The 13,414-nt window shown below is 36.5% G+C and overlaps 1 protein-coding gene across 12 annotated transcripts in view; it reads left to right on the forward strand.

Moving 5' to 3' along the window:
- The window catches only part of SNTG1 (syntrophin gamma 1), a 222,200-nt gene that overhangs the window by 34,734 nt on the left and 174,052 nt on the right, over nucleotides 1-13,414 (forward strand). Inside the window, exon 2 of one of the 12 annotated variants that reach the window (XM_087961719.1) lies at nucleotides 10,186-10,298. The exons of the other annotated variants lie outside the window; for them this stretch is intronic. The gene's annotated coding sequence lies outside the window, so the exon portion shown is untranslated. The remainder of the gene's footprint in view (nucleotides 1-10,185; nucleotides 10,299-13,414) is intronic. 12 annotated transcript variants of the gene reach the window in all.

Raw genomic sequence — 13,414 nt, forward strand, 5'->3', positions numbered from 1 at the left:
GTGGTCATGCTGCCCTGCGCAAGCTCTGTGGTGGTCTTGCAGCAGGACGGAGGAGGGAGGGGGATCACCCCTTCCTCCTTTGCACCCCAAAGCCATCTTCCCTGGCCACCAAGCCCCTTCTTCATCCCTCTCACGGGAACAAGATGTGCAACTCAATATTATCTGCAGAGACCTCCCAGTGTAACACTCTGCTGCAGCTTCAGAGCAAACCTCCACCTTCCATGCACAGGATTACAAGGCTGGAGGCTCCAAAGCCACGGGGGGGAACATTTTTGGATATGCGTCTGGGGGATTGACAGGAAAATTCCTTCCCCAGCCACCAATGATTTTCTGAAAGAGTTTTCCTCACCGTGCCCTCTTCCAATCTTTCTCCCTGTACCTCATCTCAAGCAAAATCAAACCATGAGATGGCCATTTCTGCCTGCCTTCTCCACCATACTCACCTAAACCAGGTTCCCCCTCTCTGCTCATCATTCCTGCCAGTCCTGCACAGGTGCACATCCAAAAAAAATGTTTCCTCTGCATCTTCGGCACAAGGAAAGGATGATCATCAGAAAAATGGGGTGGGGGGTGGGGTAGGATGTTTCCTGCTAATCCTCCTTTCCTTGGGGAGCTCTGCACATATGCATATCCAAAAATGCTCCTTCTGTGGCTTCGGAGCCTCCAGCCTTGCAATCCTGTGCAGGGAAGGCGGAGGTTTGCTCTGAAGCTGCAGCCCAGCGTTGTACCTGAAAATCTCCACAGGTAACATTTCTGAAATGTTAACTTTAACATTGTACTTATTGGGAATTCCCCTCCCTCATCATGGTTTGATTTTGCTTGAGATGCGGGAGAGGGAGAAAGATTGGAAGCTGTCCTGCATGAGCTCTGTGGCAGCCCTGCAACGAGATGGAGGAGGGAGGGGGAGATCTCCTCTTCCTTCTCTGCACCTCAAAACCCTGTCTTCCTTGGCCGCTGAGTCCCTGGCCTACACTCAATAAATCTCATTGTAGGAAAAATAAATATTGGTGTACTCAAATCTGACATTGTCACAATTCCAAGAAATAAGTTTAGTTTATCAGAAGGTTAAGGTATCCTTCTTGAGTGTACACAGTTCCCAATACAGTCATGTTTTGCTCTCACTATACATAAAGCGCAAGGACAAACTATGGAGAATGTGCTCATTTATCTGGAGAAATCAGTCAGCTGTATGTTGCTTTATGACTTTGAAGTTTAAGCCAAGTTAAAAAGAGGTGAAAACATTAGATAATTCTTAAAAATGGCACATCAATCACAAGTAATCAAAAGTATCCTTTGTTAACCAAAAAGCATATACATTTTCTTTGCTAAACATCTTTCTTCTTTAATAAAATGTTTTCTTCTTTAATTTTAAACTCCAAATGATAGCAATTTCCATGGTCATTCTGTTTCTCTACTTAGGTAAGGAAATATCTCTAAAAGGATGATCTAATGAGTCACGGTTTGTCTAGAACAGGGGTCCCCAACCACCGGTCTGCGGACCGGTCCCGGTCCACGGAACAACTCCTACCGGGCGCGGCTTGTTGGCGCCGCCATCTTTTTCATGAAAAAGTGCTTCCGCGAGCTTTTCCGGTAGAAAGCTCACCGGAAGCACGTTTTCATCAAAAAGATGGCGGCGCAGGCTTCGTGAGCTTTTCCGGGTAGAAAGCCATTTCTACCAGGAAAAGCTCACCGAAGCGCATGCGCCGCCATCTTTTTGATGAAAACGTGCTTTCGTGAGGTCACCGGAAGCACTTTTTCATCAAAAAGATGGCGGCGCCCAGCTGATGCTGGTACCGGGCCGCGGCACCCAGCTGATGCCGGTACCGGGCACGCGGCCAAAAAGGTTGGGGATCACTGGTCTAGAACATTATGTTGTTGACTGCACACTACTTACTTTTAGATATTTTTAAAAAACTTTCTTAACCCTGCCCATTTAAAAGGTGAATTTGGTAGATTTCCTTGCAATTTATAAATTGCATAGGTCTTAAATACAAAGATTTTTCAAGGCATTGACAAAGTATTGTTCTATAGATTGCATATAAGTAAAACCTTCATTCCTAATATAAGGGGAAAAAAGACAACATGTCTTATACTGCTAAACTTTTTAAATGGCTAAAGGTGAAGAATATTTTTGGTGAATATGAATCCAAAAATATAATGATGCAGTTTTACACTTTTTTCATATTGATTTGGATATTGGCATAGTCTCTAAATAATTATTCATTATTTAGTAAAGAAATACAAGAAATGTAAAGAAATTATTCATTATTTAGTAAAGAAATACAAGAAATGTAAAGAAATACAATAAAGAACTTTGCAAATCCTAGAAACTTCAAGAAGCATAAAGAGAGTCTGTATTATTACAGATATAGAATATGTATGTATCAGAGGTGGTATTCAGCAGGTTCTGACCAGTTCTGGAGAACCGGTAGCAGAAATTTTGAATAGTTCAGAAAACTGGCAAATATCACCTTTGACTGGAGATTTTACAGTATCGTTCCCCTGCCACACCCACCAAGCCACGCCCACAGAACCAGTAGTAAAAAAAATTGAATCCCACCACATGTATGTATGTATGTATGAATGTATGTATGTATGTATGTATGATATGTGTGTGTGTGTGATGTGTGTGTGTGTGTGTCAGATGAAGCTGAATTATCCAGGAGAAAAAGCCTAAAACAGACATTTCCAAATGCTTGTTTTGATTCTATATGCAGGAGTAAGTAATTGGGAGAATCTGTAAATAGACATATGAACATATCCTATTTGGAATAATTGTCAGCTATGCAGTGCTGGGTTTTTTTTGTTTTTTTTTGTTATGACACAATTGTGATGCTAGTAGAAAGCTTTAAATTTCTCAATAGTTTCTACATCTGTGTGAATTATTTTTACAATAGTTAACATGTAAAATGTTGAGGGTCAAAGAAGTTTGGATTTGAGGAAAGGGCTGTTCTGGAATGCAATGGGAAATAGTGTTGAAAATGCTAGTGCTTTTAGCACTGGATCTTAGTCATTTGTGCAAATGGAAAATTCTATCTTAATGGAAAGGATGTCTGGACTCTTAGATTGGAAATGCTTATATTAAAGCACCAAGTAGACAGCAGAAATATTCCAATAAAACCAAAACAGTATGAGGAGTTCCATTAATTTCAGCAAAAGGCTACAAATTATCAACCTGTTTTTCTTTTGCCTTCACAAATATAGTCAATTATATTTGATGGATATGTACTTCCGTAATAAATTAATTACAGGAAAAGAAATATATTTCTGTGTACTTATCCATCCTACCAGGGACACCTGTCACTCTATCATCTTCAATTTTTATTTTTTGAGTACACACACATTAAGAATGAGAAGTGCGAACATGAATCAGAGTCTAAGAGGCAAGCATATATCAGGATGTGGTCAATTACTGAATATTTCAAATCACAGAAGTGGACATGGATGTTAGCAGGATTTTGCTATTTTCATCAAAATGATGAAAGCAATGTCACAGGGTCTCACTGCAAGCTCTATCCTTTTTGATTATGTGTGCAAGATCACAAGGTACCTAAAGCAGTAGACTTGTTTTTGACATTTTTCTTTGTCCTTCCAAGAATATCACTAGAAATGGATGTGTTCAAGGTGAAGATCAATCACTTGCCTGCTCTGTCAAAAGTAAGTTAACTGTGTTACAGAAGCTTCATCTTGGATAAGCAATGCAAGGCAGTACAGCTTTTTATCAACACCAAAATGTTGATAAAAATACTGTAAAATTGGTGTATTAGGAGTGTTTTCTGTTGTATTGGGTTCCTTCTGTTTATTTATCCAGTGGTTTCAAAGACAAAAAGATGGAAAAATAAGGCAACCCTGAACTTTTAAGCAAGACCAGCAAAAATATTTTATTTTTAAAAATATGTGGAAAGAGCTCTGAGGCAAGCGACTATCCATGAAAGGGTTTTGGGGCACAGGGTGGTCAAAACTTACAGAAGTCTAGGTGGACACGAGGTCCTTGAGCCCGTCCCGCAGACCCTTTATGGGTGACCATCCGCCTGCCTCACTGTCTGGGAACTCTCACCATTGGCTGTTGTGGAAGACATCGTTTCAAAATGAGCATTCTTGTGCACTGTAAGGGGGAGAGGGCTCAACGCCAAGAGGAACCCAGGAGGCAGGGGGGTTGGTGAGAGGGCGCATAGCTCGACATTTTCTTCTCTACCGTCCTCTTAGAAAGAACAAAGCCCTCTAATACAAAATGAGACAAATTGAAACAAAAATCAACTGAACATCTATAACAACAGAATAAGGTTGTCTGAATTGAAGTTTCTTGTTACAAAGAAACAGCTAATACAAATATTAAAAGATACCAATACTGTAATATCAAATATAATAACCATCTCACTTCAAGAAACAACCCAACTAACATAATTGGTTTGTAGCTGCAGTTACAATAGAATGCCTCGGATATAATATCAGCAAAAAAGAAAAAAAGCCAAATAGTACACAATCAAAATGATCTGGCTGAAAAATAATGTCAGATGCAAGTAAACTAGAACAGGTGAAAGAAAAAAGCTGAAGAAGAAGACCAAAGAATATCGGATCAAGAAATATCAGTTAGAAATAAGATTAAGAAAGCATTGGAAATAACAAAGCAGCAAATTAAAGCTAGGGCAAAGAAGATCTGCAGATACGAAGCTGAAATTGCACACTATAGGCAGAATTTCCAATCCCAGTCAAATTATAAACATCCAAACCATCAATTGAGAAATTGCAGTGAACCAATCAACATCTGATAAAGAAGCAGCAGTGTAGTTCTGGGTGCAGTTCTGGGATAATTCAAAGAAATATGACAAGAATGAACTTTGGATAAAGGAGGTGGAGAAAGGAAAAATGCTGAAATGATAGAATATGTAATAACAGCAAAAATGGTGGCAAAAGGGGCAAAAAAGATCAAGAACTGGTTAGCACCAGGTGAAGATGAACTGCATGGTTTTTCATTAAAACATCTAATTGTTTGCCAACTATTTAGCAACATAGAGAAAGGAAGAAGTTTGGTTAACATCTGGCAAAACGTATCTTATAGTGAAAGATCCAACAAAGGGACAGCACCAGGTGACTACAGGCCAATTGCCTGCTTATTAACGATATTCAAAGTGCTAATTGGTGTGGTAGCTGATGCAGTTCTACAGTGACTATGTGAAAACAAGCTATTTTCACCTGAGCAAAAAGGAAATTACCCAAACAGCAGAGAAACAAAAGATCAGCTTCTAATTAACAGGATGATTTTGGAAAACTGCAAAGGAAGGAGGACCAACTTGAATGTAATATGGATTAATTATAAGAAGACATTTGATTCCCTGCATGTGATTGGATAAGTGCCTAGAAATAACAGGAGTCAATAGAAATATCACAAGCTTTGTGAAGAGATCAATGGCAGACATTGTTTCTAGTCAGTGGTGATAGATTTGGAGAGTTTAATATCAAGAGAGGAATCTTTCAGGGAGACTCACTCTCATCATGACTGTTTATCGTTGCACTGATTCCTCTGTCAACAATATGGAACAAGTCAGGCCATAGCTGTCAAACATTAAAAACATATTCCAGGATATCCAACCTCCTTTCCATTGACAATCTAAAGCTATATGGAAAAAATGTTAGAAGTGAATAAACCATGAGAGTGATGATGGGTATATTAGATCTCTAAGAGACTTAAGATCCAAATTCAGGGGAGAAAATACCATCAAGGCCTTGACAATCATGATCTTGGCAATTTCAGTCATGACATAAACAGCTGGAATCATGGACTGGATTCAAGGAGAACTAAAAGCTCTGTATAGGAGACTAGAAAAATAATGAAAATGAATCATGTTCTTCATCCATACAGAGTTGTTGATAAACTCAACTTCCAAGGGAGCATAGGTGGGTGTGCATTGTTGCAAATACATCAGATAGTTGAAGAAGAAAAAAGGAATTGGAAGAATTTTGAAGGACAGTGAAGAAGAGGTACAGAAACTAATACACCATGAAAACTTGCTGAATACGGGAGAGACCAAACTGGTTTGCAACAAAGACCAAGTGACAGAAAAGACATGAGGTTGGCAAAGTATTACATACAGAGATGAGCTGCTGCCTGTTCACACCGGTCCGCTCGACAAGTAGTTAAGACTGCATACAGTTTGGTGAACCAGCAAATCCCACCACCCCCACTCATTTTGGGGGCTGTTTTCAGGCCATTTTTGACCATTTTCAGGATGTTTTTCAGGCCATTTTCAAGGCCAAAAATGGCTCAAAATGCCCTAAAAACAGCCCCAAATTGGCCCGAAAACAACCTGAAAATGCCCTGAAAATTGCATGAAAAATGCCCCCCAAATAGCCTGAATGTGATCCAAAAATGGCCTGAAATTGGCCCAAAAATACTCCCAAAATGGTCCGAAAGATGGACTGGCCAGGAGGTGGGACTGGGTGTGATGAGTGATGTCACCCATCGAGTCACATGACCAGCCAGCCACAAATAACCAGCCAGAGAACTGGTTGTTAAAAAATTTGCAGCCCACCACTGATTATATGGCCTGCACTCAAACCAGCTAGCATGCAAAACATATAACAAGACCTAGCAATGACTAAGAGCAGGAAAATTGAAGAAAGAGATAAAAGGGGTTAATTCTGGCTGCATAAGTTCTTGAGTCTATTTATACTATTCCTGATTACTTATATTATCTGAAATTCCTCCTCAAGTTTAATGAAAGCAGATCGAAATAATCAAATCTGTAATTTGGTGCAATGATAGATTGACTACGATGCTCATCTGAGCTACCTGAACTCCCTTAGATTGTTTCCTTTGTTAATTGCTAATGCTTTTCTTCTTTTAAAGGCTATACTATAAACTTTAAATATGTACCAGACTAAATGACTTTATACAGTATCCTTACTAAATAATAATTGAATTTGCTGGATGTATATTACAGCTCTCTCTTCTCTGTGTGATGTATTAACTGCACAGCGAGGTTAGGTTGCCTTATGCTTAGTTTGGAAGGCTTGTGACCTATGAGGATTTAGTAGTTTGTTGGATTGCTGCTCATTTAATTCTATATATCTGTATCTGTATCTGTATCTGTATCTGTATCTGTATCTGTATCTGTATCTGTATCTGTATCTATATCTATATCTATATCTATATCTATATCTATATCTATATCTATCTATCTATCTATCTATCTATCTATCTATCTATCTATCTATAATTAAAGTAAGTATAAACTTGTAAGAAATCTTCTGAAAACTCTGGTCAGAAAGATTTAAAATACTATTGCATACCTTAAATAAAATATAAAAGGATATTTTGGTTTTATAAATACAAATGGTTCCTCAAATGGTAATTAGAGGAACATGGCATGAAGACAATGTTTGACAAAAAAATTAAACCCTTTGCAGCTATGTGGAATTATGTTTGAAACTTAATCACATAAATGACAAAATATTGAATTCTACAAACAACGAAAGATATTCTTTTATTTTGTGATGGGATTTTGAAACATCTTTGTTTCTTTAAATAACATGCCACAAATAACATTACAGTATTATGAGAAACGTTCCATAAGATTCACTAGCAACATTAAATTGAAAACTTTAATTATGACTTTAATCTTAGTTTTCTTAACCCATCCTCAAATACTTGGCTAGCATTTAGGTATTTTTTTCATCCTACAGAATATACAACCTACAAAAATAACTAGGATAGGAAATTGTAACATTAAAAAAGTTTGAGTTGGAGATATTTTATTATATGAACACAAAATCTATAACTGTTCTGCACTGTTATATTTGGTAGATTCTTTCCTTGTGATATGAAGAGGACCACATATACATTTTATTATTCACTTTAGATCATATTTTATCTCACAAGACTTCACTTTCGCCAGTTTTGGCAACACAACTGGCAAAACTGGCAATTAGCAATTTTCAGTATGGAGGAATCAAGCTGTTGGTGAATATTTATACATAGTAGCCAGTGGTGGGATTCAATTTTTTTTTTACTACCGGTTCTGTAGGTGTGGCAGGAAGGATACTGTAAAATCTCCTGTCAGAGGTGATATTTGCTGGTTATCCAAACTACTCAAAATTTCTGCTATCGGTTCTCTAGAACTGGTTAGAACCTGTTGAATACCACCTCTGGTAGTATCCTTTCAAGCTTGTTTCTCAACCTTGACAATTTTAAGATCTGTGGAAATTGTTGAAATAATTTTTACAATACTATGAGCTACGTACACAGTAGTCAACTGGCAACAAAGCTTATATTTGGAAGTGAGGAATAGGTTTTAATAGATCTATAAAAGAATACAAAAACCAGAAAAGTTTACATGGTTTTAGGTGAAATGTTATTAATTTCTAAGTGCACACTAAAATTTTAGAATGCAATGGATGCATATCAAAATATAATAACATTTATTTAAATATTAACTAGCAGAGGTTGAATATAATTAATTACAAAGAGTTTTTCAATCAAAAGTTTTTCTGTGACATTTAAGGTATGGGACTGTAATCAGTGACCTGAAGTCATGTACTGCAGAATGTTTTTTTAAATTTTCATAATTAAAATTTCCTTGATAAGAGCCAGAATGTGACATAGCAATTAACTTGACAAGTTAATTGTTCAACATTGCATGCCAATGATTCATGTATGTGTTTCCAGTAAAAGGTTAAAACTTATCTGTCTGGAGAATTACCAAAAATGCAATATCTATAATAATTTATTGATTCCATCTATACTTTTCATAAATTGTATAATGTATTTTCATAAATCTATCCAGGGAAGATATGAACCAAATTAAATTAAACAATGGTAAAATATAAATGAAAAAAATTAAAATCAATAATGCCAACCATGAAAATATGAGTAGAATTAATTTCTGACCTGACTGAAGCTTGCCTATGACATATATATTGCCAAGTTCTGTGGCACTGATTTAGAAATTGATGAGACCAGTATCAGGGTTACCTGAGTTAGCAAACACTTTTTTAGTTTGGAAGATCTGTATAGATCTTTTTTAGAAGATTTGTGTAAACCATTCCTGTATATTTGTACTTTAAGTATAAATTGGTTAACACTATTTTGAATAGTGTGTAGTAGTTTATGTAATTTAAAACCAGGTATCCTAGTTGATACAACTGTTTTGACAGATTAATTATATCAGACGTCTATGATTAATATAAAATTAATTTATAACTTATAATTAAATTTATAGCTCAATTATAATTTCATTTTAAATTCTTTAGTGAAAGAAAGGCAAATATTTTTTCCTGCCACGTATTTTCCTTTTCTGTCAAAAATGTGAAAAGAAAAAGTGTAAAGATTTTCTTGCAAATGCATTGTTTTTCCTCAATGGTTTGATGTCAGGATAATTAAATGAAAATGTCATATTTTAAAAATACAATTTGAATACCATAACTAAGACATTTGATTCCTGATCATGGCTCAAAATATACATGCAGAGTATATGGAAATGTCAAGAACTAGGATAACCTTTGTAATGTAATGTAATATTGAAAAATAATGAATATTCAGAGTAATAATGCTTGTATTATTTAGATGCTATATGTGTGACTGGAATAAATGGGGGAAAACATTCATCTGAGGGAATGTATGTGTGTGTAACTGTTTATACTGTTTTTTGTTTTTGTTTTACTGCTTTTGTTTTAATGAAAACATAAAAAAGCCTCATACCCTTCTTGCCACCTGAAACTACTGAGCACAATGACCGCTAGTGGGTGTAATCTTAGCTTTCTCTGTAACAACCAGAGCGCAACTTGGACCAATCTCAGCTCGTGCCACATTCGTCTGTTGACGAGAAAGAGAAAATTTCCAAGGGCTCCACCCCGTAGTCCTTTGCCACAAGCTGAATTTAGCTAGAACCTGGTGGTATTGTGTCTACGTCAAGAATCTAGTCAACCAACAACAAGGACGTGAAACCAAGACCAAACTTGTGCAGGAAGTCAGCGGGAGGGCAAGTCGTCTCTGGTTCTCCACCCCAACTTTCTAGACTCTGACCCCAAGAGGCCTTAGGGGCTAAGGCACGGCCTGTGGCACCACGGTCCTGTTTCCTTTTTTTTTATTGACCATTTCATGTATAAAAGATACTTTTCTATTCTGTAAACAATGGAAATCAAAAAATAAAAAAAAAAAACAATAATTTCCATTGTACTTTACTACAGTTTTAAAGGTTATTATGCCAAACTACAGAAATTCACAGGAAGATGACTTGAAATGATTGAGATCCTCAGCCTGAACTTGAGCAGAAACTCTCCCACATGATGTGGCAGGACAGGTAATGGTTAGATAAGAATTTCAATTGGGACTACACCATTTAAAACAGCTGATTGCTATTGATCAAAGGGAGAATGCACATTTCTTTGTATATTTCAGGGCAGTTGTAACCTACTCAGTGGTGGGATTTAAATTTTTTTTACTACTGGTTCTGTGGGCGTGGCTTGGTGGGTGTGGCAGGAGAAGGATACTGTAAAATCTCCAGTCAGAGGTGGTATCTGCTGGTTCTCTGAACTACTCAAAATTTTCTCTACCGGTTCTTCAGAACTGGTCAGAACCTGCTGAATACCACCTCTGAACCTACTGTATTATTTGTTCTTCATACTTCATGGCCTTATGACAGAAAGGCTGTTGATTATTCCTACAGTTGGCATTTCTTTTCTCTGAACCTCTGACTCTTGGCTTTATTGTCCCAAATCTGTTGATATTTTAAGTTTACATTGTTTACTCCCTGCTTGCTTACTTTTCTTAAAGAAATGCAGTATTTTTTAAAGCTCAAAGATTTGTATTTTTTTTAAATGTAAACATACATTTTAGCAGTAAATATACAACTATTGTCTAAATAAACTGTTTTGAATTGTATACAGCAAATCTACTTTTGTAAGAAATGAAACTATGCATAATATAGTTTGTAAAGTAATAAAATATCCAGCATTATTGTCCTTACTTCAATTTTTCTTAGTTTTTTTTATTTCCTAGAAAACAATGGGGGGGATTGGAATTTCCAAAAATATTTTATTTACAGATGTTACCTAATTTAAGACAGGCAGTGAATATAATACCTCTTCCTATTTTCTCCACAACAATTATTTTGTGAGGTGGATTGTGCTGAGAGAGAGAGAGTCTGCCTTTCATGCCTAAAGTGGGACTAGAACTCAACATCTTGTGGTTTCTACCCTAAATCCACTTGATCAAACTGTCATGCTAATACTGTTATTAATATAATCTTTTATTTAATTTAAATTATGTAATCATATCACTTAATTTTAATGCAAATTTATTAAGATTTGTTTTGAAGTAAAACTTGCTGAAAAGCAGTAGGAAGGCATATGTTTAGAGTCAGGCATCCAGAATTATACCTGGATGTAGCATAACTATAAGTGGAATGGATCTTCATGTAAAAACCATTTAGGTTATTAATATAGGGTAATGAGCTATCAAATCTCTTGATTCATCTATAAACAAACAGCTCAGATGTATACGTGGAAGAACTACTATGTTGATTTATTTTCAAGATTAGAGTTCGAATAGTCATTATCAGTGAATACCATTTTAGATATTCCAGAATTATTCAGCTAAGAATCTTCTTAGATAAGGCCATCAGACTCTGAGAAGGAGAAACAGTCTATGTTTCACACAAATGATGGCATGGCTCCAGGACCAAGATGAAGATCTAAGTGGTTGAGGAGCCTGTGGCCTTCCTAAGTTATCTCAATGCAGCTGATGGCTGGTTTTGGCAGATATACTGCAGTCACCATCAAGGACTCAGGATCAAGAGATGTTAATTTTCCTGACTAAGATACAGATGAGATTTACTACCCTTTCTTGCAATCTTAATGTAGCTGGAGCTTTTCCTTCTTCAGACATGCATCAAGATTTCAGTGTTGAAGGAGTAGAAGCTTGGCCTGAATAATCACAAATGGCTATTTTCATGAGTGGACTGTCTTGACACCATGCAGCCATGGAAGTTATTTGCAGAGGTGATAAAAAAACTAGTGATGATTGTTTGAAGGTTACCATATTGACTGAGTTACAAACATGATTTTTAGTTGGACATATAAATTAACAAATCATAAGAGTCAGAACAGAGAGGGCCAAACTAGGAAGTCATGCCCAATTAAAGAGGCAAACCCAACCATTTAAAAAAGCAGAGCCAGATTGAGGGCTATGCTTTTCTGTTGAATAAATTACAAGTTATCTGGGGCTTAGCAATTAGCAAAGAGTAGGAGAAGTGTGAAGAAATGTGTTATTAGCAATGTTACATTAAGTGCACTAATTTCATTTTTTTCAGCAACAACAGTGACAACAGAGATCTGTTATATCTGTTGCCATTGAAAACTGATTAGTTAAGGTGAGACTACATGAGTTTTTTCATTGCTTATGATTGCAGTATTTTAATACAACTATTTAGAACACAGGGATGCGCTGTCTCAGTGGCTAAGACGCTGAGCTTGTCGATCAGAAAGTTTGGTAGTTCGGCAGTTCGAATCCCTACCACTGTGTAATGGAGTGTGTTCCCGTTCCTTGTCCCAGCTTCTGCCAACCTAGCAGTTCGAAAGCATGTAAAAATGCAAGTAGAAAAATAGGGAGCACTTTGGTGGAAGGTAAAAGGGTTCCGTGTGCCTTCGGTGTTTAGTCATGCTGGTCACATGAACAGCTTGAGGTTCCTTGTATCTCTGAAATCAGATTTAAGGTTAATTTATGATTCAGCACTATTAGCCTTCTGTGGAAACGGAAGGCAGGACAGATTTTTTTTTCCAAACTCCAAGATTTTTTTATTCTGTTCATTCCAAGAAATAATGTAAAGTGCCTTACCAATAGGATAATTCTTTCTCTCTCTACACCAGGGATGTCAAACTCACTGCCTGTGGACTGGATGCATCACATGTTGGCCACGCCCACCCCTGGTTTAGTAAAGGGGAGAAATACATCATGTGATGACAATGCGATGCCATGAGTTTGACACCGTGGCTTTACATGTTTTACTACTTTTTAAAAATCATTGCTGATCATATGAGAATTATATTTTTGAAAAAATGAGGTAGTATAAATACTGTGAGTCACATGATTAGGTCATCATGCAAATAAACATGCTTGCTTATTTTAGTGAAAAACAGTTACAGAAATGATGCATAATAGAATCAGAGAGGAGTAAGATCTAGTTCCATAAGCAACTTGTGTTGGTTGATCTGGCTAAGTCTCTTATATATGTTTAATACTAAGCATGATACATTAATTTAGACACATCTATTTAAATCAAGAGCAGTCAAGTAAACCAGCATACAAAACAGTATTAGAAAACAGACAAATAGTAAAGAGAAAGCACTTATTCATATTTTAAATTTTTATTAGCATTTCATCTATTTGCTTCTAGTTATTTTTCTGTTCTTTCCTTTC

Source organism: Notechis scutatus, chromosome 3 (genome assembly GCF_049901735.1).
Source record: "Notechis scutatus isolate UNSWTSFEM ecotype Mainland chromosome 3, rNotScu1.2, whole genome shotgun sequence".
NCBI lineage: Eukaryota > Metazoa > Chordata > Lepidosauria > Squamata > Elapidae > Notechis > Notechis scutatus.